At 46.3% G+C, this 23,797-nt stretch overlaps 1 long non-coding RNA gene across 1 annotated transcript in view; it reads right to left on the reverse strand.

The window, feature by feature from the left end:
* The window catches only part of LOC147081780 (uncharacterized), a 37,637-nt gene extending 14,478 nt beyond the window's left edge, over positions 1-23,159 (reverse strand). Inside the window, exon 1 of the long non-coding RNA XR_015076447.1 lies at positions 22,654-23,159. This is a non-coding gene — a long non-coding RNA (uncharacterized LOC147081780). The remainder of the gene's footprint in view (positions 1-22,653) is intronic.
* Between the last annotated feature and the right edge of the window lie 638 nt (positions 23,160-23,797).

Genomic DNA, 23,797 nt, shown 5'->3' on the forward strand with positions numbered 1-23,797 from the left:
ATTAAACACACAGACGACAAAATGAAACTGGCTATCCTAAAACTCTTCAACTTGGTTCTGAGTGTCGGTTATTTCCCTGATATCTGGAACAAAGGACTCATAACGCCCATATACAAAAGTGGGGACAAAGTCGACCCAAACAACTATCGAGGCATCTGTGTAAACAGTAACCTGGGGAAGGTATTCTGTAGCATCATAAACAAAAGACTTATAAACTTCCTTGAGAAGCACAATGTCTTGAGTAAAAGCCAAATTGGATTCCTGCCAAACTATAGAACATCAGATCATATCTTCACCCTACAGACCCTAATTGACAAACACGTTCACAATAACAAAAGCAAAATCTACGCATGCTTTATAGATTTCCAGAAGGCTTTCGACTCCATCTGGCATGACGGTTTATTCCTAAAACTTATCGAAAGCGGGGTAGGGGGAAAAACATATGATGTAATTAAATCAATGTATACAAACAACAAATGTGCAGTTAAAATTGGAGACAAACAAACAAAATACTTCCCACAGGGGCGGGGGGTGACGCAGGGCTCGCCAATCTCACCGACACTCTAATATTTACATAAATGAATTGGCAAAACTACTTGAACAATCTACAGCACCCGGCCTCACCCTATATGAATCCAAGGTTAAATTCCTCCTCTATGCAGACGACCTGGTTCTGCTGTCACCAACTAAGGAGGGTCTACAGCAGAACCTGGACCTGCTGGAGTCGTACTGCCAGACTTGGGCCCTGACAATAAATCCCCAAAAAACCAAAGTCCTTGTGTTCCAGCAAAGATCCAAACATCAGGGACCCAAAATAAATTTCACAGTAGGAACAACCAAAATTGAACAAACCACTAACTACACATACTTGGGCTTAAAAATCAGTTCTACGGGAAACTTCAAACTGGCTGTGAATGAACTGAAAGAGAAAGCAAGAAGGGCTTTCTATGCCATTAAAAAATCAATCCAAATAGAAATCCCAATTAGCATTTGGCTAAAAATGTTCAAATCAGTAATTGAACCAATTGCACTCTATGGCAGTGAGGTGTGGGGACCGCTAACACAACAAGAATTTGCAAAATGGGACAAACACCCAATTGAGATCCTACATGCAGAATTCTGTAAAAGTATCCTCCGGACTCAAAGGAAAACAGTAAACAATGCATGCAGGGCGGAACTAGGCCAATATCCATTAATAATCACTATCCAAAAAAGAGCCACCAAATTTTGGAATCACCTACAAATGAGCAACCCCCAATGCTATCACTATGACGCCCTGAAATGCCAAGAGCTGACCATAAAGAAGAATACCCTCAGTCAACTAGTCCTGGGACTCAGTGAAGTAACTACTAACAATAACCAGCCCCAGGACAGTGACAGGGTTACACAAAGAATTCGACCCAACACAATCGTCGCTAAGCAAAAGGAAAAATATATGACATATTGGGCAGGAACAACAAAAATCCAAAGCAAACTCAATTGCTACCTGGCCCTAAACAGACAATACAACATAGCTGATTACCTGACCATGGTAAAGGATAACAAACTGAGAAGAACCTTGACAAGATACAGACTTAGCAAACATAGCCTAGTGATCGAAAAAGACAGACACAGGCAGACCAGGCTGCCAAGAGAGGACAGGATATGCTCTCACTGCAGTCAGGGAGTAGTGGAGACAGAGATGCACTTCCTCACAGCCTGTGGAAAATATCAGGGCATCAGGGAGAATTTCTACCAAAATTTCTCACATGCCCTGAATTCAGAAATCTGAATGACAACCAAAAACTCCCATACCTACTGGGGGAGGAGAGAAGTTGTATAACACTGGCGGCACACTATGTTACAGCTTGCCATGAACAGAGGGACAACCAGTAAACTAAGAAAAGAGCATATATAAATAATGCGAATGTATATTTATACACTCAGGGATATACCTGTTTATACACTGTATGAATAGAACTGCGTTTATGTGTTCAACCATAAATGTATTTTGATGCTTTGGCAACATAAGATGTACCTTATCATGCCAATAAAGCGATTTGAATTGAATTGAATTGAATAGTGGTGTCCCACAGGGATCTTTGCTGGGGCCTCAACTATTTATTGCATTATCTAAGTCATTAATAAATATAGTAGAGAGCTACATATCCAAGTTTGCCAATGACACAAAGACTGGTGGCATAGTAAGTAGTGTAGACTGGAGCACATAATTACAAAGACACCAACAGAGAGAGAGAATATGAAGAAGCAGAAAATGAGCATGTATGACAGATGTCCGGTTGCAAATACATCTGAGAATCAGGCGAAATATAGAAAGGTCAGAGGAGAAGTGAAAAAGAAAATAAGAGGGGCAAAGAGAGGGTATGAGAATAGATTGGCAGCTAACATAAAAGGGAATCCAAAAGTCTTCTATAAGCATATAAATAGTAAATTAGGGAGGGGTGGGACTGATTAGGGACCAAAAAGGAGACCTATGCATGGAGGCAGAGGGCGTGGCTGAGGCACTAAATGAGTACTTTGCATCTGTCTTCACCAAGGAAGAAGGTGCTGCCATAGACAGTGAAGGAGGTGGTAGTGGAGATACTTGATAGGATAAAAATCGAAAGGCTGGCTGTACTTAAAGTAGATAAAATCACCAGGACCGGATGGGATGCATCTTAGGATGCTGAGGGAGGTTAAGGAAGAAATTGCGGAGGTACTGGCCATAATCTTCCAATCCTCCTTGGATACAGGGCTGATGCCAGAGGACTGGAGAATTGTAAATGTTACACCCTTGTTCAAAAAAGGGTGTAAGGATAAACCCAGCAACTACAGACCGGTCAGCTTGACCTCAGTACTGGGGAAGCTTTTAGAAACAATAATCAGGGACAAAATTGTCACTTGGACAAGTGTGGATTAATTAAGGAAAGCCAGCATGGATTTGTTAAAGGCAAATCTTGTTTAACTAACTTGATTGAGTTTTTTGATGGGGTAACAGAGAGGGTTGATGAGGGCAATTCGGTTGATGTGGTGTACATGGATTTCCAAAAGGCGTTCAACAAAGTGCCACATAATAGGCTTGCCAGCAAAGTTGAAGCCCATGGAATAATAGGGAGTGGCAGCATGGATACGGAATTGACTAAGTGACAGGAAACAGAGAGTAGTGGTGAACGGTTGTTTTTCGGACTGGAGGAAGGTATACAGTGGTGTTCCCTAGGGGTCGGTTCTAGGACCACTGCTTTTCTTGATATATATTAATGACTTGGATATGGGTGTTGATGCGCTATCAATTACTCATAAAAGACTGAGAGTTAAGAGAGTAACTAAAGGCTTTTATTAACAAAAGAATGAAGGTCTGCCTCGAGTGGTCGACCGGTCCAGAAATACAAAGGGCTGGGGAGCAGTCACCTTTATACTAGGACTTGTGGGAGGAGTCAGCCGAGGCATGTACACAGTGGAATACAAACAGTGGTTTACCACAGGTGTACAGGGCACAATTTCAAAATTTGCAGATGATACATAACTTGGAAGTATAGTCAACAGTGAGGAGGGTAGTGATAGACTTCAAGAGGACATAGACAGGCTGGTGAAATGGGCGGACATGTGGCAGATGAAATTTAACGCAGAAAAGTGTGAAGTGATACATTTTGGTAGAAAGAATGAGAGGCAATATAAACTAAAGGGTACAATCCTAAAGTGGGTGCACGAACAGAGACACCTGGGGTATATGTGCACATATTGTTGAAGGTGGCAGGGTAGGTTGAGAAAGTAGTTAAAAAGGCATAGGGCATCTTGGGCTTCATAAATAGAGGTATAGAGTACAAAAGCGTGGAAATTATGAAGAACTTGTATAAAACACTGGTTCGGCCCCAACTGTGGCATTGTGTCCAATTCTGGGCACCACAGTTTAGGAAGAATGTGACGGCCTTAGAGAGGGTGCAGAAAAGATTTACGAGAATGATTCCAGGAATGAGGGACTTCAGTTACATTGATAAACTGGAGAAGCTGGGGTTCTCTTTGAAGCAGAGAAGATTGAGAGGAGATTTGATAGAGGTGTTCAAAATCATGAGGGGTCTGGACAGAGTAGATAGAGGGAAACTGTTCCCATTGGTGGAAGGGTCGATAACCAGAGGACACAGGTTTAAGGTGATTGGCAGAAGAACCAAAGGCGACACGAGGAAAAACTTTTTTACGCAGCGAGTGGTTAGGATCTGGAATGCGCTGCCTGAGAGGGTGGTGGAGGCAGACTCAATCGTGGCTTTCAAATGGGAATTGGATAAGTACCTGAAGGAAAAAAATTTGCAGGGCTATGGGGAGAGGGCGGGGAGTGGGGCTAGCTGAGATACTCTTGCAGAGAGCCAGCACGGGCTCGACAGGCTGAATAGCCTCCTTCTGAGCTGTAACCATTCTATGATTCTATGACAGATTAAGTGAGTGGACAAAACTGTGGCAGGTGGATTTTAACACAAGCGTAAGGTCATCCATTTTGGACCAAAAAACAATAGATACGAGCAATGTTCCCTGTAATATTTTTGGGGGTCACGTGACCTCTTGAACAGGCTGCGCAGCCCATTCAAAATACTGCACGTGAGTTTTTTCTATTTAAAAGCCAGCAAGGCTTTTTCGGCAGCACCTCCCAAGCTGGCGACCTCTACCACCTAGAAGGACAAGGGCAGCAGGCGCATGGGAACACCACCACCTCCAAGTTCCCCTCCAAGTCACACACCATCCTGACTTGGAAGTATACCGCCGATCCTTCATCGTCGCTGGGTCAAAATCCTGGAGCTCCCTCCCTAACAGCACTGTGGGAGTCCCTTCACCACACGGACTGCAGCGGCGGCTCACCACCACCTTCTCGAGGACAATTAGAGATGGGCAATAAATGCTGGCCTTGCCAGCGACGCCCACATCTCATGAACGAAAAAGAAAGCCGGCTGCGCGCAACCCTTGGAGTGCTGAGCAGCTTACAGGGAACATTGGATCGCAGCATTATTTAAATGGTCAAAAGCCAGCAACAGTGGAAGTCCAATGAGATTTAGGATTCATGTACACAGATCACTAAAATATAGTGGTCAGGTACAAAAAATAATCAAGAAGGCTAATGGAATGTGAGCCTTTCTATCGAGAGGTCTGGAATATAAAGGGGAGGACGTTTTGCTACAGCTGTACACAGCCCTGGTCAGACCACACCTGGAGTACTGTGTCGAGTTCTGGGCACCGCATCTTGGAAAGGATATACTGGCCTTGGAAGGAGTGCAGTGCAGATTCACCACAACGTTACCAGGGCTCCAAGGGTTAGGTTATGAGGCGAGATTACATAAACTAGGCTTGTAGTCCCTGGAATATCGAAGGTCATGGAGTGATTTGATTGATGTTTGTGGAATTTTGAAAGGAATTTATCGGGTAGATAGAGAGAGAGGCTTTTTGCACTGGTGGGGGAGTCTATCTAGGACAAGGGGGACAGAACCTTAGAATCAGAGCCAGGCCAATCAGGAGAGAAACACTTCTTCATGCAAAGGGTGGTAGAACTGTGGAACTCCCTCCCACAAGAAGATGCGAGCTCAAATAATTATAAATCGGAGATCGATAGATTCTTGCTAGCCAGGGGTATTCAGGGATACGGAGCCAAGGCAGGTAGAGGGGGTTAGGATATAGATCAGCCAGGAGCGCACTGACCAGGAGAAACAACCTCTCCGCATGGACCCCGTCACTCCCCTTCAGAATCTGGGGGGGGAGGGGGGGTCACAACACGGGGGGGGGGGGGGGGGAAGGAAGTCACAACACGGGGGGGGGGGGTCACAACACGGGGGGGGGGGGGGAGGGTCAGTCACAACACGGGGGGGGGGGAGGAGGAAGTCACAACACGGGGGGGGGGGGGGGGAGAGGAGGTCACAACACGGGGGGGTATCAATGTTTAAAAATAATGTTCTTCAAACAAGAGTTGTCCCCCCCCCCCCCGCCTCAGTGAGATATGAGGCAGTTACCAGCAGGGGTGGGCGCGGTGGAAATTAACCCATTATAGGAGGGGTGGAGCGATGGGAGAGGGAAATTAACCCATTATAGGAGGGGTGGAGCGATGGGAGGGAGAAATTAACCCATTATAGGATGGGGTGGAGCGATGGGAGGGGGAAATTAACCCATTATAGGAGGGGTGGAGCGATGGGAGGGGGTTAACCCATTATAGGAGGGGTGGAGTGATGGGAGGGGGGCATTAACCCATTATAGGTGGGGTGGAGACATAGGCAGACACCCTGGCTGGGGAGGAGGACTTTGAGGGACCTGGTTTTGCTCTCAACCCTCCCAGAAGACAGGAGAGGTCACAGGATGAGCTCCTCCCCAGCCGGAGTGAAGAGTGGGATTCCAAGAGTCAGAGCAGATTCGTCCCTAATCAACGTGTATTAGACACAAGACACCGGTCCAATGAGCTCGCTACATCACAGCCTAAAAACATCAACACTCAGTGACGTGGCCCAACAGATGCCAGAGTGTGGATCAGCATGTGACCCCCTCACACCCCAGCAATGTTCAGCTCAGGGACAGCTGCAACTTATAAGGAATAACTCGGGGGCCCTGGCAAGGACTCTGGCGAGGGAACCTGGCCATATATGGTCATGGAGGTCAACTCAAACTTTTATCAATGAGAGAGGCGCGCTCAGGAGAGGGGCGCAGAGGGGCGCAGAGGGGGAGAGAGGGGCGCAGAGGGGGAGAGAGGGGCGCAGAGGGGGAGAGAGGGGCGCAGAGGGGGAGAGAGGGGCGCAGAGGGGGAGAGAGGGGCGCAGAGGGCGAGAGGAATATGTCGAGGAACCAACTCGAGATCAGGCCATCTTAGACTGGGTATTATGTAATGAGAATGGATTAGTTAGCAATCTTGTTGTACGAGGCCCCTTGGGGAGGAGTGATCATAATATGATCGAATTCTTCATTAAAATGGAGAGTGAGGTTGTTGACTCAGAGACTAGGGTCCTGAATTTAAATAAAGGTAACTACGATGGTACGAGGCACGAGTTGGCTAGGATGGATTGGGGAATGTTACTTAGAGTTGACGGTGGATAGGCAATGGCAAACATTAAAAGATCGCATGGATGAACTACAGAATTTGTTCATCCCTGTTTGGCATAAAAATAAAAAAAGGTGACTCAACCGTGGCTAACAAGGGAAATTAGGGATAGCATAAGATCCAAGGGGAGGACATATAATTTGGCCAGAAAAAGCAGCAAACCTGAGGATTAGCAGTAGTTTAGGATTCAGCAAAGGAGGACAATGGGATTAATTAAGAGGGGGAAAATTGAATATGAGAGTAAGCTTGCAGGGAACATAAAAACTGACTGTAAAAGCTTTTATAGATATGTGAAGAGAAAAAGATTGGTGAAGTCAAGCGTAGGTCCCTTACAATCAGAATCGGGGGAATTTATAATGGGGAACAAAGAAATGGCAGACCAACTAAATACATACTTTGGTTCTGTCTTCACTCCCGTGTTTTGAACACTTGTGTTAGCAGATGGGAAGCCCCCTTTAGAACAGAAACTGTTTGAGAAAGGCAGCTTCACAGTTGCAGACTATTCAGATTGTAAGATGATGATTAAGCAATAACACACCAACATTTGTAATTATTTGGACAGGGAGCCAAGTATAAACTAGTTTGAAGAAAATGAAGACTGGACACATTGCAACAGACATTCAGGCAGGAGTTTTAGATTCATGGGTGACGAGATCGTCAGAGCAAGCAATGTCAGAGTAATCACTGGCCTGAGCACGTCCCTGTTGGACCCAGTTGATGAAACATAGAAGATAGGAGCAGGAGAAGGCCATTCGGCCCCTCGAGCCTGCTCCGCCATTCAATGAGATCATGGCTGATCATCCAAGTTCAGTACCTTGTCCCTGCCTTCTCCCCATATCCCTTGATCCCTTTAGCCTTAAGAAATAGAAATATAACTTACTCCCATTAATAGAATATTCTACTGGGAACTGTAGCATAATGGTCATGTTACTGAGCTAGCGTAATGGTCATGTTACTGAGCTTGCGTAATGGTCATGTTACTGAGCTAGCGTAATGGTCATGTTACTGAGCTAGCGTAATGGTCATGTTACTGAGCTAGCGTAATGGTCATGTTACTGAGCTAGCGTAATGGTCATGTTACTGAGCTAGCGTAATGGTCATGTTACTGAGCTAGTATAATGGTCATGTTACTGAGCTAGCATAATGGTCATGTTACTGAGCTAGCATAATGGTCATGTTACTGAGCTAGTATAATGGTCATGTTACTGAGCTAGCATAATGGTCATGTTACTGAGCTGGTATAATGGTCATGTTACTGAGCTAGTATAATGGTCATGTTACTGAGCTAGCATAATGGTCATGTTACTGAGCTAGCATAATGGTCATGTTACTGAGCTAGTATAATGGTCATGTTACTGAGCTAACATAATGGTCATGTTACTGAGCTAGCATAATGGTCATGTTACTGAGCTAACATAATGGTCATGTTACTGAGCTAACGTAATGGTCATGTTACTGAGCTAACGTAATGGTCATGTTACTGAGCTAGTATAATGGTCATGTTACTGAGCTAACATAATGGTCATGTTACTGAGCTAGCATAATGGTCATGTTACTGAGCTAACGTAATGGTCATGTTACTGAGCTAGTATAATGGTCATGTTACTGAGCTAGCATAATGGTCATGTTACTGAGCTAGTATAATGGTCATGTTACTGAGCTAGCATAATGGTCATGTTACTGAGCTAACGTAATGGTCATGTTACTGAGCTAGTATAATGGTCATGTTACTGAGCTAACGTAATGGTCATGTTACTGAGCTAGTATAATGGTCATGTTACTGAGCTAACATAATGGTCATGTTACTGAGCTAGCGTAATGGTCATGTTACTGAGCTAACGTAATGGTCATGTTACTGAGCTAGTATAATGGTCATGTTACTGAGCTAACGTAATGGTCATGTTACTGAGCTAGTATAATGGTCATGTTACTGAGCTAGTATAATGGTCATGTTACTGAGCTAGTATAATGGTCATGTTACTGAGCTAGTATAATGGTCATGTTACTGAGCTAGTATAATGGTCATGTTACTGAGCTAGTATAATGGTCATGTTACTGAGCTAGTATAATGGTCATGTTACTGAGCTAACATAATGGTCATGTTACTGAGCTAGTATAATGGTCATGTTACTGAGCTAGTATAATGGTCATGTTACTGAGCTAACGTAATGGTCATGTTACTGAGCTAGTATAATGGTCATGTTACTGAGCTAACATAATGGTCATGTTACTGAGCTAGCATAATGGTCATGTTACTGAGCTAACGTAATGGTCATGTTACTGAGCTAGTATAATGGTCATGTTACTGAGCTAGTATAATGGTCATGTTACTGAGCTAGTATAATGGTCATGTTACTGAGCTAACGTAATGGTCATGTTACTGAGCTAGTATAATGGTCATGTTACTGAGCTAGTATAATGGTCATGTTACTGAGCTAGTATAATGGTCATGTTACTGAGCTAGTATAATGGTCATGTTACTGAGCTAGTATAATGGTCATGTTACTGAGCTAGTATAATGGTCATGTTACTGAGCTAGTATAATGGTCATGTTACTGAGCTAGTATAATGGTCATGTTACTGAGCTAGTATAATGGTCATGTTACTGAGCTAACATAATGGTCATGTTACTGAGCTAGTATAATGGTCATGTTACTGAGCTAGTATAATGGTCATGTTACTGAGCTAGTATAATGGTCATGTTACTGAGCTAGTGTAATGGTCATGTTACTGAGCTAGCATAATGGTCATGTTACTGAGCTAGTATAATGGTCATGTTACTGAGCTAGTGTAATGGTCATGTTACTGAGCTAGCATAATGGTCATGTTACTGAGCTAGTATAATGGTCATGTTACTGAGCTAGCGTAATGGTCATGTTACTGAGCTAGCATAATGGTCATGTTACTGAGCTAGTATAATGGTCATGTTACTGAGCTAGTATAATGGTCATGTTACTGAGCTAGCATAATGGTCATGTTACTGAGCTAGTATAATGGTCATGTTACTGAGCTAACATAATGGTCATGTTACTGAGCTAGCATAATGGTCATGTTACTGAGCTAACATAATGGTCATGTTACTGAGCTAGTATAATGGTCATGTTACTGAGCTAGTATAATGGTCATGTTACTGAGCTAACGTAATGGTCATGTTACTGAGCTAGTATAATGGTCATGTTACTGAGCTAACATAATGGTCATGTTACTGAGCTAGCATAATGGTCATGTTACTGAGCTAGTATAATGGTCATGTTACTGAGCTAGTATAATGGTCATGTTACTGAGCTAGCATAATGGTCATGTTACTGAGCTAGTATAATGGTCATGTTACTGAGCTAACATAATGGTCATGTTACTGAGCTAGCATAATGGTCATGTTACTGAGCTAACATAATGGTCATGTTACTGAGCTAGTATAATGGTCATGTTACTGAGCTAGTATAATGGTCATGTTACTGAGCTAACGTAATGGTCATGTTACTGAGCTAGTATAATGGTCATGTTACTGAGCTAACATAATGGTCATGTTACTGAGCTAGCATAATGGTCATGTTACTGAGCTAGTATAATGGTCATGTTACTGAGCTAGTATAATGGTCATGTTACTGAGCTAGCATAATGGTCATGTTACTGAGCTAGTATAATGGTCATGTTACTGAGCTAACATAATGGTCATGTTACTGAGCTAGCATAATGGTCATGTTACTGAGCTAACATAATGGTCATGTTACTGAGCTAGTATAATGGTCATGTTACTGAGCTAGTATAATGGTCATGTTACTGAGCTAACGTAATGGTCATGTTACTGAGCTAGTATAATGGTCATGTTACTGAGCTAACATAATGGTCATGTTACTGAGCTAGCATAATGGTCATGTTACTGAGCTAACGTAATGGTCATGTTACTGAGCTAGTATAATGGTCATGTTACTGAGCTAGTATAATGGTCATGTTACTGAGCTAGTATAATGGTCATGTTACTGAGCTAGTATAATGGTCATGTTACTGAGCTAGTATAATGGTCATGTTACTGAGCTAGCGTAATGGTCATGTTACTGAGCTAGTATAATGGTCATGTTACTGAGCTAGTGTAATGGTCATGTTACTGAGCTAGCATAATGGTCATGTTACTGAGCTAGTATAATGGTCATGTTACTGAGCTAGTATAATGGTCATGTTACTGAGCTAGCATAATGGTCATGTTACTGAGCTAGTATAACGGTCATGTTACTGAGCTAGCATAATGGTCATGTTACTGAACTAGTATAATGGTCATGTTACTGAGCTAGTGTAATGGTCATGTTACTGAGCTAGCATAATGGTCATGTTACTGAGCTAGTATAATGGTCATGTTACTGAGCTAGTGTAATGGTCATGTTACTGAGCTAGCATAATGGTCATGTTACTGAGCTAGCATAATGGTCATGTTACTGAGCTAGTATAATGGTCATGTTACTGAGCTAGTATCATGGTCATGTTACTGAGCTAGTATAATGGTCATGTTACTGAGCTAGTATAATGGTCATGTTACTGAGCTAGTATAATGGTCATGTTACTGAGCTAGCATAATGGTCATGTTACTGAGCTAGTATAATGGTCATGTTACTGAGCTAGTAATCCAAAGGCCTGGACTAATAATCCAGAGCAGCGAGTTCAATTCCCACCATGGCATCTGGGGAATTTAAATTCAGTTAAATAAATAAATCTGGAATTAAAAAGCTGGCATCAGTAATGGCTGACAGTTGCAAAAACCCATCTGCCACCCTTACCTGGTCTGGCCTGTGAGACTCCAGACCCACAGCAACCATACTTAGCTCTCTTAACCGCCCTCTGAAATGGCCAAGCAAGGTCATCGTATTGTAACAAACCGCTACGAAAAACAATAACCGGATGAACCACCCGGCATTGACCTTGGCACCGGCTATGGACATGACAACGGCACACCCAGCCCAGTCGACCTTGCAAAGTCCTCCTCACGAACATTTGGGGACTTGTACCAAAATTGGGAGAGCTGTCCCACAGACTAGTCAAGCAACAGCCTGACAGTCATACTCAGAATCATACCTTTCAGCCAATGTCCCAGACTCCTCCATCACCATCCCTGGGTATGTCCTGTCCCACCGGCAGGACAGACCCACCAGGGGCGGTGGCACAGTGGTATACAGTCGGGAAGGACTGGCCCTGGGAGTCCTCAACATTGACTCCGGACCCCATGAAGTCTCATGGCTTCAGGTCAAGCATGGGCAAGGAAACCTCCTGCTGATTACCACCTACTACTCTCCCTCAGCTGATGAATCAGTACTCCTCCATGTTGAACACCACTTGGAAAAAGGACTGACAGCAGCAAGGGCACAGAATGTACTCTGGGTAGGGTAATGTCCATCACCAAGAGTGGCTCGGTAGCACCTCTACTGACCGAGCCCTGAAGGAGCTAGCTGCCAGGCTGAGCCTGCGGCAAGTGGCGAGAGAACCAACACGAGGGAAAAACCTACTTGACCTCGTCCTCACCAATCTACCTATCGCAGATGAATCTGTCCGTGACAGTATTGGTATGAGTGACCAACGCAGTTATTGTGGAGACGAAGTACCGTCTTCACACCGAGGACACCCTCCATTGTGTTGTGTGGCACTACCATACTAAATGGGATAGATGCAGAACAGATCTCGCAGCTCAAAACTGGGCATCCATGAGGCGCTTGGGCCATCAGCAGCAGCAGAATTGTATTCCACCACAATCTGTACAAAGGACTACATGCATGCTAAAAAGTGGAAGCAACATGCTATAGATAGGGCTAAGCGATTCCACAATCAAAAGATCACATCAAAGCTCTGCAGTCCTGCCACATCCAGTCGTGAATGGTGGTGGACCATTAAACAACTAATGGGAAGAGGAGGCTGCATGAATATCCCCATCCTCAATGATGGCAGAGCCCAGCACGTGAGTGCAAAAGACAAGGCTGAAGCATTTGCAACCATCTTCAGCCAGAAGTGCAGAGTGGATGATCCATATTGGCCTACTCCCGAGGTCCCCACCATCACAGAAGCCAATCTTCAGCCAATTCGATTCACTCCACGTGATATCAAGAAACGGCTGAGCGCACTGGATACAGCAAAGGCTATGGGCCCCAATAACATTAATGGGACTGAAAGTCGATAAATCCCCTGGACCTGATGGACTACATCCTAGGGTTTGGAAAGAGTTGGCTATAGAGATAGTGGTTGCATTGGTTGTCATTCTCCAAAATTCCATACATTCTAGAATGGTTCCTGTGGATTGGAAGGTACCAAATGTAACCCCACTTTTGAAGAAAGGAGGGAAGAGAGAAAACAGGGAACTACAGGCCAGTTAGCTTGACATCGGAAGTAGGGAAAAGACTAGAATCTATTATTAAGGACATGGTAACAGGGCACTTAGAAAATAATAATAGGATTTGGCAGAGTCAACACGGATTTATGAAAGGGAAATCATGTTTGACAAATCTGTTAGAGTTTTTTGAGGTTGCAACTAGCAGAATAGAAAAGGTGGAACCAGTGGATGTGGTGTATTTGGATTTTCAGAAGGCATTCGATAAGGTGCCACACAAGAGGTTATTAAACAAAATTAGGGCTCATGGGATTGGGGGTAATATACTAGCATGGATTGAGGATTGGTTAACGGACAGAAAACAAAGTAGGAATTAACGGGTCATTTTCGGGTTGGCTGGCTGTAACTACTGGGGTACCGCAAGGATCAGTGCTTGGGCCTCAGCTATTCCCAATCTATAGCAATGATTTGGATGAGGGGACCAAATGTAATATATCCAAGTTTGCTGATGATACATAGAAGATAGGAGCAGGAGTAGGCCATTCGGCTCCTCGAGCCTGCTCCGCCATTTAATGAGATCATGGCTGATCATCCAAATTCAGTACCCTGTCCCTGCTTTCTCCCCATATCCCTTTAGCCTTAAGAAATATATCTAACACCTTCTTGAATATATTTAATGAATTGGCCTCAACTGCCTTCTGTGGTAGAGAATTCCACAGGTTCACCACTCTCTGGGTGATGAAATTCCTCATCTCTGTCCTAAATGGCTTACCCCTTATCCTTAGACTGTGACCCCTGGTTCTGGACTCCCCCACCATCGGGAACATCCTTCCTGCATCTAGTCTGTCTAGTCCTGTTAGAATTTTATAAGATTCAATGAGATCCCCTCTCATTCTTCTAAACTCCAGCGAATATAAACCCAATCAACCGAATCTCTCCTCATACGTCATTTCTGCCATCCCAGGCATCAGCCTGGTGAATCTTCGCTGCACTCCCTCCATGGCAAGAACATCCATCCTCAGATAAGGCGACCAAAACTGCACACAATACTCAGGTGTGGTCTCACCAAGGCCCTGTACAACTGCAGCAAGACATCCTTGCTCCTGTACTCGAATCCACTCGCTATGAAGGCCAACATCCCATTTGCCTTCTTAACCGCCTGCTGCACCTGCATGCTTACCTTCAGCGACTGGTGCACAAAGACACCCAGGTCTCGTTGCACTTCCCCTTCTCCCAATCTATTGCCATTCAGATAATAATCTGCCTTCCTGTTTTTGCCAACAAAGTGGACAACCTCACATTTATCCACATTATACTGCATCTGCCCAATCACCCAACCTGTCCAAATCATACTGGAGTTTCTCTGCATCCTCCTCACAGCACACACGCCCACCCAGCTTTGTGTCGTCTGCAAAGTTGGAGATATTACATCTAGTTCCCTCGGCTAGATCATGAATATATATTGTGAATAGCTGGGGTCCTAGCACCGATCCCTGTGGTACCCCATTAGTCACTGCCTGCCAATCGGAAAAAGACCCGTTTATTCCAACTCTTTGCTTCCTGTCTGCCAACCAGTTCTCTATCCAAGTCAGTACCTTGCTCCCAATCCCATGTGCTTTAACTTTACAAGCTAATCTCTTATGCGGGACCTTATCGAAAGCCTTCCGAAAGTCCAAATACACCACATCCACTGGTTCTCCCTTATCTATTCTACCAGTTACATCCTCAAAAAGTGCCAGTAGATTAGTCAAGCACGATTTACCTTTTGTAAATCCATGTTGACTTTGTCCGATCCTGTCACTGTTTTCCAAGTGCTCTGCTATTACATCTTTTATAATGGACTCTAGCATTTTCCCCACTACTGACGTCAGGCTTACCGGTCTATAATTCCCCGTTTTCTCTCTACCACCTTTTTTAAATAGTGGGGTAACATTAGCTATCCTCCAATCCATGGGAACTGTTCCAGAGTCTATAGAATTTTGGAAGATGACCAGCAATGCATCTACTATTTCTAGGCCCACTTCCTTAAGTACCCTAGGATGTAGATTATCAGGCCCTGGGGATTTATCGGCCTTCAATCCCGTCAATTTCCCCAACAGCATTTCCCAACAAACACTGATTTCATTCAATTCCTCCCTCTCATTCGACCCTATGTTCCCCGACATCTCTGGGAGGTTATTTGTGTCCTCCTTTGTGAAGACAGAACCAAAGTATGTATTTAATTGGTCAGCCATTTCTTTGTTCCCATTATAAATTCCCCTGATCCTGACTGCAAGGGACCTACGCTTGACTTCACCAATCTTTTTCTCTTCACATATCTATAGAAGTTTTTACAGTCAGTTTTTATGTTCCCTGCAAGCTTACTCTCATACTCTATTTTCCCCCTCTTAATCCCTTTGTCCTCCTTTGCTGAATCCTAAACTGCTCCCAATCCTCAGGTTTACTGCTTTTTCTGGCCAATTTATATGACCTTTCCTTGGATCTTATGCTAGCCCTAATTTCCCTCGTTAGCCACGGTTGCGCCACCTTTTTTGTTTTATTTTTATGCCAGACAGGGACAACAAATTCTGTAGTTCATCCATGCGATCTTTAAATGTTTGCCATTGCCTATCCACTATCAACCCTTTAAGTAACGTTCCCCTATCCATCCTAGCCAACTCGCGCCTCATACCATCGTAGTTTCCTTTATTTAAATTCAGGACCCTAGTCTCCGAGTCAAATGTGGAGAAATGCAAAGTTATACACTTTTGGTAGGAAAAATAGAAAAGCAGAGTATTTTTTAAATGGTTAGAGAGTGGGAAATGTTGTTCAGAGGGACCTGGGTGTCCTTGTACACGAATCACAAAGTTAACATGCAGGTACAGCAAGCAATTGGTATGCTGGCCTTTATTACAAGAGGATTTGAGTCGAAGTGTAAAGACATCTTGCTGCAATTAGATCGGGCCCTGGTGAGACCACACCCGGAGTATTGTGTACAGTTTTGGCCTCCTTACCTAAGGAAGGATATACCATAGGGAGAGTGCAACAAAGGTTCATCAGACTGGTTCCTGGGAAGGGGGAATTGCCCGAGGAGGACAGTGAGTAGACTAGGCCTATATTCTCTAGAGTTTAGAAGAATGAGGTGTGATCTGATTGAAACATACAAAATTCTTACAGGGGTTGACAGGGTAGATGCAGAGAGGATGTTTCCCCTGGCCGGGGAGTCTAGAACCAGGGGTCAGTCTCAGAATAAGGGGTCGGCCATTTAGGACGGTGTCCGTTCATCCGTTGTCGCAGTGCCTTCAACATGTCATCGATGACGACGAACACCTCGCTAAGGCCATCCCTACGCCTCCACACAGCCGCCTAACCTCAAACAGACCATCGTTTGCAGCAAATTACCCAGCTTTCAGGAGAACAGCGACCACGATACCACACAACCCTGCCACGGCAACCTCTGCAAGACATGCCAGATCATCAACACAGATATCATCACACGTGAGGACACCACCCACCAGGTACATGGTACATACTCATGTGACTCGGCCAAAGTTGTCTACCTCATACGTTGCAGGAAAGGATGCCCCGGAGCATGGTACATCAGCGAGACCATGCAGACACCGACAACGGATGAACGGACACAGCGCAACAATCGCCAGGCAGGAGTGTTCCCTCCCAGTCGGGGAACACTTCAGCAGTCAAGGACATTCAGCCTCCGATCTTCGGGTAAGCATTCTCCAAGGCGGCCTTCGAGACACACGACAACGCAAAATCATAGAGCAGAAACTGATAGCCAAGTTCCGCACTCATGAGGACGGCCTCAACCGGGATCTGGGGTTCATGTCACGCTACATGTAACCCCACCTGACGTAGGGTCATCCAGACTCGAGTCGTCGTTGGCTTGTTCTCTCTACACAGATGCGGCCGGACCTGCTGTGATTTCCAGCAAAAAAAATGTTTTTTTGTCTGTTTTTTGTTTTTCATACAGACCCCAGCATCTGCAACATTTGACCCCTTGTGACCCCACCTTATTGTTCTTTGATGTAATGTTTTCCTGACTGACCTGTTTGGACACCATTCATACCTTTGATTGCTGTGATTATCTCTGCCAAGGTGTGATAAATGGCAGTTAGAAAGATTACCTGTAATCATCTGGCATTATTCTCTGACTATATAAGCTGTGTCTTTATGCATCTCTCCACTTCACCTGACGAAGGAGCAGCGCTCCGAAAGCTTGTGATTTCAAATAAAACTGTTGGACTATAACCTGGTGTTGTGTGACTTCTTACATTTGTCCACCCCAGTCCAACACCAGCATCTCCACACCTTCGAATCTGAGTGCACCAAAATATAGCGAACACAGCCCGCTGGCGAGGGTGCGGGGGGGGGCCCACAGACTGGCCCCGAGGAGGGAGGGAGGGGCCCACAGACCGGCCCCGAGGAGGGAGGGAGGGGCCCACAGACCGGCCCCCGAGGAGGGAGGGAGGGGCCCACAGACCGGCCCCGAGGAGGGAGGGAGGGAGGGAGGGGCCCACAGACCGGCCCCGAGGAGGGAGGGAGGGAGGGGCCCACAGACCGGCCGTGCTGGGGGAACGAATGACATTAAAAGGGGCCCCTATTCCCGCACCGGACTGCAGGTGACTGAAGGCTGCTTCACAGTTAGTCGTTAGGACACCGACTGGAAAGGAAATTGAAAGCTGCAAGGGCAACCACGTCACTCATAGGTCCTTCCCTATCTAAGATTCAGTAATAAATTACCTCCATATTAACCTTCCTCCCATTCACGATCACAGCACATGGCCCAGAGGATGTACTGAACAAGGTTTCTTTCAGGTGCCACGTCTAAATGATGCAACTGCCTGTTTACAGCAGCAAAAGGAGGCCCAGCTCCTACCTAAAGGGAGACTTGCATTTCTATAGTGCCATTGACAACCTCAGAACATCCCAAAGCCCATTATAGCCAATGATGTACTTCTCTAGTCACTGTTTCTTACAATATAGGAAACGCAGCAGACAATTTGCACACAGCAAGATCCCACAAACGGCATTGAATAAACAACCTATTTTAAGGTGCTGGCTGAGCGATAACCATTAGCCAGGACACCAAGAGAACTCCCCTGTTTTTCGCCAAAAGGTGCCGTGGTCTCTTTTACACCCACCGCAGAGGGCAGACGGGGCCTCGGTTTATCCACACTTGATCTCGTCACTTAAGCACTGCATGGGATGTCTGCCAAGAATCCACGCTGAGGGAAACCGACTGCCCTACTGGTGAATCACCGAATGGGGAAAATTTCTGTGGTGGGAAGTGACAAAAAGGGAGAAAGAGAAAACAACTTAAACCCCTGGTCAAGGTCAGTGAGTCCAGAATGGAGTCTGATGAGGAAATATTAAGTTAGGATAATGTGGTGTGGTTTACTATTTTTCTTATTCACCAGGGGGGGCTTCAAGTTAAGTGGTGAGTGAGTGAGTTTTGATTACTGCTGCTATATGTTCACTGGCTGTTTATAAAAATGAAGCAGTTTAAATGATTCACGTCAGCCCTTGTCGCAGGCCAGTGTTTTTCAGTCCACCCACTGCAAGGGCGGTGAGGCACACAAGGGTACTTGCGAAAGACACCATATCCAGTTCAGATTACAAGAACGTCCTACTGTTACCCCTCCACGTTATATCATCGCATAATTAGATATTGGGCAGTACGGGCACACTCCTGAACACAAGATGTGGGGACCACTTACAGGAATGATCTGAAAGGGTATCTACAGCTGACCCAAGATTTGTAACAGTCTCAACCCTACTTGGATACTCAAACACCCTCCTCCCACGATAAACAGCCAACAAGCCCCTCCCTGTCAGCTGCCTCCCAATATCAGGCACTATTTAAAAAGTTTGTACACAAAATTTATGAAACTTAGCTATATAGACAGGTAGGTCCCATGGTGGATTTCAGCTGGGACAGCAGCAAGGACTCCGCAATTGGTCTCTCGCTGTCTCTGGTCACAGAGGGGTGGGGTAAGGGGGAAGAGAAAAATAAAATCAGTCAAGGCTCTTGATCCCGCGGGAGTGTACGTGCATACAGGATGACAATCAGCTATGCGACAACCCTACCCCCTCAAGTAGTCTGAAGACACTCCCTGTCGAGGTTCCATATCAAGGATTACCACAAAGTCCCAACATGACGATGACAAAATGAAGTTTTTTTGTTGTCTGGTTTGGTTTGGTGGCTGAACCTTGAAAGCCAGTCACAGTACACAAGGAGTTTAAAAGCCAGTCCGATGTTTCAAAGTTTAAGGAAGAAACCAAACTATTTTGGAACAAATGCAGACTGATGCATGGCAGCCATTCATTTTTTTAAAATTATTTCACAGGATGTGGGAGTCGCTGGCAAAGAATGTTCTAGCACTGGAAGAGGCCATTCGGCCCATTGTGCCAGTGCCGAATTAGGCAAGACCAGCATTTATTGCCCTGGAGAAGGTGGTGGTGAAACTTGAACCGCTGCAGTCCGTGTGGTGAAGGTACTCCCACAGTGCTGTTAGGGAGGGAGTTCCAGGACTTTGACCCAGCGACGATGAAGGAACAGCGTTTCCAAGTCAGGATGGTGTGTGACTTGGAGGAGATGGTGTTCCCATGCGCCTGCTGCCCTTGTCCTTCTAGGTGGTGGAGGTGGTGGGTTTGTGATGTACAAGTGTGGTTCAACAGTTCTTCAAATTCAACAAGTCCCAGGAACTATTACTGGGGACTTTAATCAACTGCAGCAGTCCGCCCCTCCCCCCGGGACACGCCCCTCCCCCTACCCCCCGGGACACGCCGCCCCTCCCCCTCCCCCCGGGACACGCCGCCCCTCCCCCTTCCCACCCCCCTCCCCCCGGGACACGCCGCCCCTCCCCCCCCGGGACACGCCGCCCCCCCCCCCCGGGACACGCCGCCCCTCCCCCCCCGGGACACGCCGCCCCTCCCCCTCCCCCCGGGACACGCCGCCCCTCCCCCCGGGACACGCCGCCCCTCCCCCTTCCCCCCCCCCCCCCCCCGGACACGCCGCCCCTCCCCCTCCCCCCGGGACACGCCGCCCCTCCCCCTTCCCCCCCCCCCCCCCGGACACGCCGCCCCCTCCCCCCCCCCCGGGACACGCCGCCCCTACCCCTACCCCCCGGGACACGCCGCCCCTCCCCCCCCCCCCGGGACACGCCGCCCCTCCCCCCCCCCCCCCCAGGACACGCCGCCCCCCCCCCCCGGGACACGCCGCCCCTCCCCTCCCGGGACACGCCGCCCCTCCCCCTCCCCCCGGGACACGCCGCCCCTCCCCCTCCCCCCCGGGACATGCCGCCCTTCCCCCGGGACACATAATACACTCCGCACATCACCAATATAAAGGATGCTTAAACAAATCTCATACGACTATTATAAAAGGTACCAGCATCTTTTAAAAAGTGCCCACACATCCATAAATCAGTTTTACAAGGGAGGGGCACCATCATCATCAATACATGCCCCATATTACAACAATAAAGCACACCATATCTCACTGGTATTACGGATGCCCATAGCCCCGGGATAAAGAAGGCCACATTGAACCATTAATGGATACCACATCACGCTCTAATAAAGGACGCTACAACATCAACAGCAGCAGGTCTGTAGCACCTTTAGCAGACTAAACGTCCCAGTCCAATTCACAGAGACATGAATCAGATCAAAATGAGACCGAGCCAAAGGAGGAAACATTTGGTGAAGTGGGTAATAGCGGAGAAGAGGAGGTGGGTTTTAAAGACCATTTTGGCAGAGTTAAGGGAGGAAATTCCAGAGTGTGGGCTCTAGACGGTTAAAGCACCAACTTGGGACTGATATGCATCACTTTTTCCATAAGAAAGTGAACACAGTTCGATGGGGTTACATTATTTGAGTAGAGTTCCGACAGGAAGACATGGAAAGGGACCTGGGAGTAATTGCTGCTTTGTCACAGTCAGTGTGTGGATGATGTGGCCAATCGATAGGTCAGCAGAGCAGCAAGTCTGCAGAGTCTATACTGAGGCCTTAGCCGAAGTACTGTGCACAGTTGCGGTCACCACACCACAAGTAGGATGCACAGACATTGGAAAACAGCAAAAATGATTGTACAGTATGTGTAAAAGGAATGAGCCACGAGAAAAGGCGAGAGAAACTCAAACTCCACAGCCTAGATAGGTTAAAAGGAGCAGGGTTCTACAATTGATTATATAATCTGTAGTTAGGACTGTAGTTCTGGTTCATCAATTTCCACCGTCATAATTTTTGCCCACACTTTTCCATTAGCATTTACCATTGTAAATTACGATGTTACTACCAGGGTAGTAGAAGGCGAACTAGATAGACCTTCCAACATCAACATTTCCCCCATTTATTTTTGCTATGTCAACCGTCGTGATGTAGTGACATGCTCCGGCCACCAGGTGGAGCGATGGCGCACGTTTCTTTCGTCCCTCGCCAAACTCTTTCACCAATTTGTACATAGAGAAAAAAATACATTCACCACATGACTGTAGGCAATGCCACGATATTAAATAGTACAAATAAGATACCCAACATGTCACTTCAGATCAGCAGCACCAGAGAATACAAATGTAACTCGAGTGGAAAGGTCAATTTAAAAAGTGGAATATTAGCAAGAACTCTTGCTCAATGACAAACATTTGGAATAATCTGTCTGGTAGGGGAGTAGAGACATTAGGGGCCGTCCAAATGCAAGACTGGGAAAGTCTGTAATTGTGATCATTGTGTTACTCCCAGCATCTCTCCCCCTCCCCGCCCCCCACCAACCCACCCTTGATGCGGACAGCCCTGGCTCAAACACGACTGTAAGTATTAAGACGCGCGCACACACACACGCACAATATAAAAAATTCTAATAAACACACAATGAAAGTTTTGTTTAGTTGACGAATAAGATCAGTGCTCTTATCGGAGTTGTGCTAACACACGGATCAGACTGTTGCCCTATCACTAGTTTCTCTTCCTCTCCCCCTCCCCCCATATCTCGCACTCACTGACTGGACCACAAGAGTTCAGCATGTAGCCGAGATGTCAGGAAACCAGCAGGCAGTGATCAGCATCAGCCTCTTGTCTCCTTACTCACTTTCTGCAGAGCTCAGCAAGGTCCAGAGCTGCCCCCATTTCTCACAATGGTGCTCAAAAAAGGAAATTCGGACGGGGCGGGCGGGCGAGCGAGGCTGCTCCGCAGCACTGCCATCCCTACATCACCTTCTCAGCAGCCAGCTGTTACACCACAGTCACCACTCACTGCTTGGCCGCTTCATTCAATTATTTTTTTTCCTTCCTATCACACAAGGGTCTCGCTCCTTACCTTATTTTCCCCACTGCTGTCCGTCTCCGATACCTGATACGTCAGATCAGTTTCCTCAAATCCCGTGGCGCTCATCCTCTGATCCGTCGTAGGATCCGAGCGTGGCGGGGAATCAGGGGAATTTAAACAGGTCTGGATCAGCGCCTTCCCAGTCTCGCTGGTGATCATAGGCTGCAGTTTCCGGGTGGCGAATGTGTACACATGTCCCGTCTCACTAGCCACCAGCAGAAGGACTTGGGTCCCCGTCAGCGTCGAGAGCTCGTACGCCTGCACATTAAACAGAGCGCAGAGAAAAGGTTATCTTTTACCATTCAGTAACAATAATCCACTGCGGCACAAGGCTGGATAACACAGCACGGTGACAATACACACCCACACGAGGATCGAGAGCGCACCGTGCACGGGGCTGGCTAACACAGCACGGTGACAGTACACACTCACACTAGGATAGAGCGAGAGAGAGAGTGAGCACCATGCACGGGGTTGGATAACACAGCACGGTGACAGCACACACTCACACTAGGATAGAGAGAGCGCGTGCACCATGCACGGGGCTGGATAACACAGCACGGTGACAATACAGACCCGCACTATGATAGAGAGCGAGAACCATGCACAGGGTTGGATAACACAGCATGGTGACAATACACACTCATACTAGGATAGAGCGAGAAATAGCGAGAGTGAGCGAGCACTGTGCACGGGGCTGGATAACACAGCACGGTGACAATACAGACCCGCACTATGATAGAGAACGAGCGAGCACCGTGTTGGATAACACAGCATGGTGACAGTACACATTCACACTAGGATAGAGAGTGGGAGAGCGAGCACCGTGCACGGGGCTGGATACCACAGCACGGTGACAATACACACTCACACTAGGAGAGAGCGAGTCTGGCTAACACAGCACGGTGACAATACACACTCACACTATGAGAGAGAGAGAGAGAGAGCACCGTGCTGGATAACAGCAGTGACAAGACACTCACACTAGGATAGAGCGAAAGCGAGTCTGGCTAACACAGCACGGAGACAATACACACTCAATTCAATTCAATTCAAATCGCTTTATTGGCATGACAAGTTACATCTTATGTTGCCAAAGCATCGGAAAACATTCATGTTTGTTCACAAAAATACA

The sequence above is a fragment of the Somniosus microcephalus genome, unplaced genomic scaffold (genome assembly GCF_052327205.1).
Source record: "Somniosus microcephalus isolate GS21.2 unplaced genomic scaffold, FLI_Smic_1.0 scaffold390, whole genome shotgun sequence".
Classification (NCBI taxonomy): domain Eukaryota; kingdom Metazoa; phylum Chordata; class Chondrichthyes; order Squaliformes; family Somniosidae; genus Somniosus; species Somniosus microcephalus.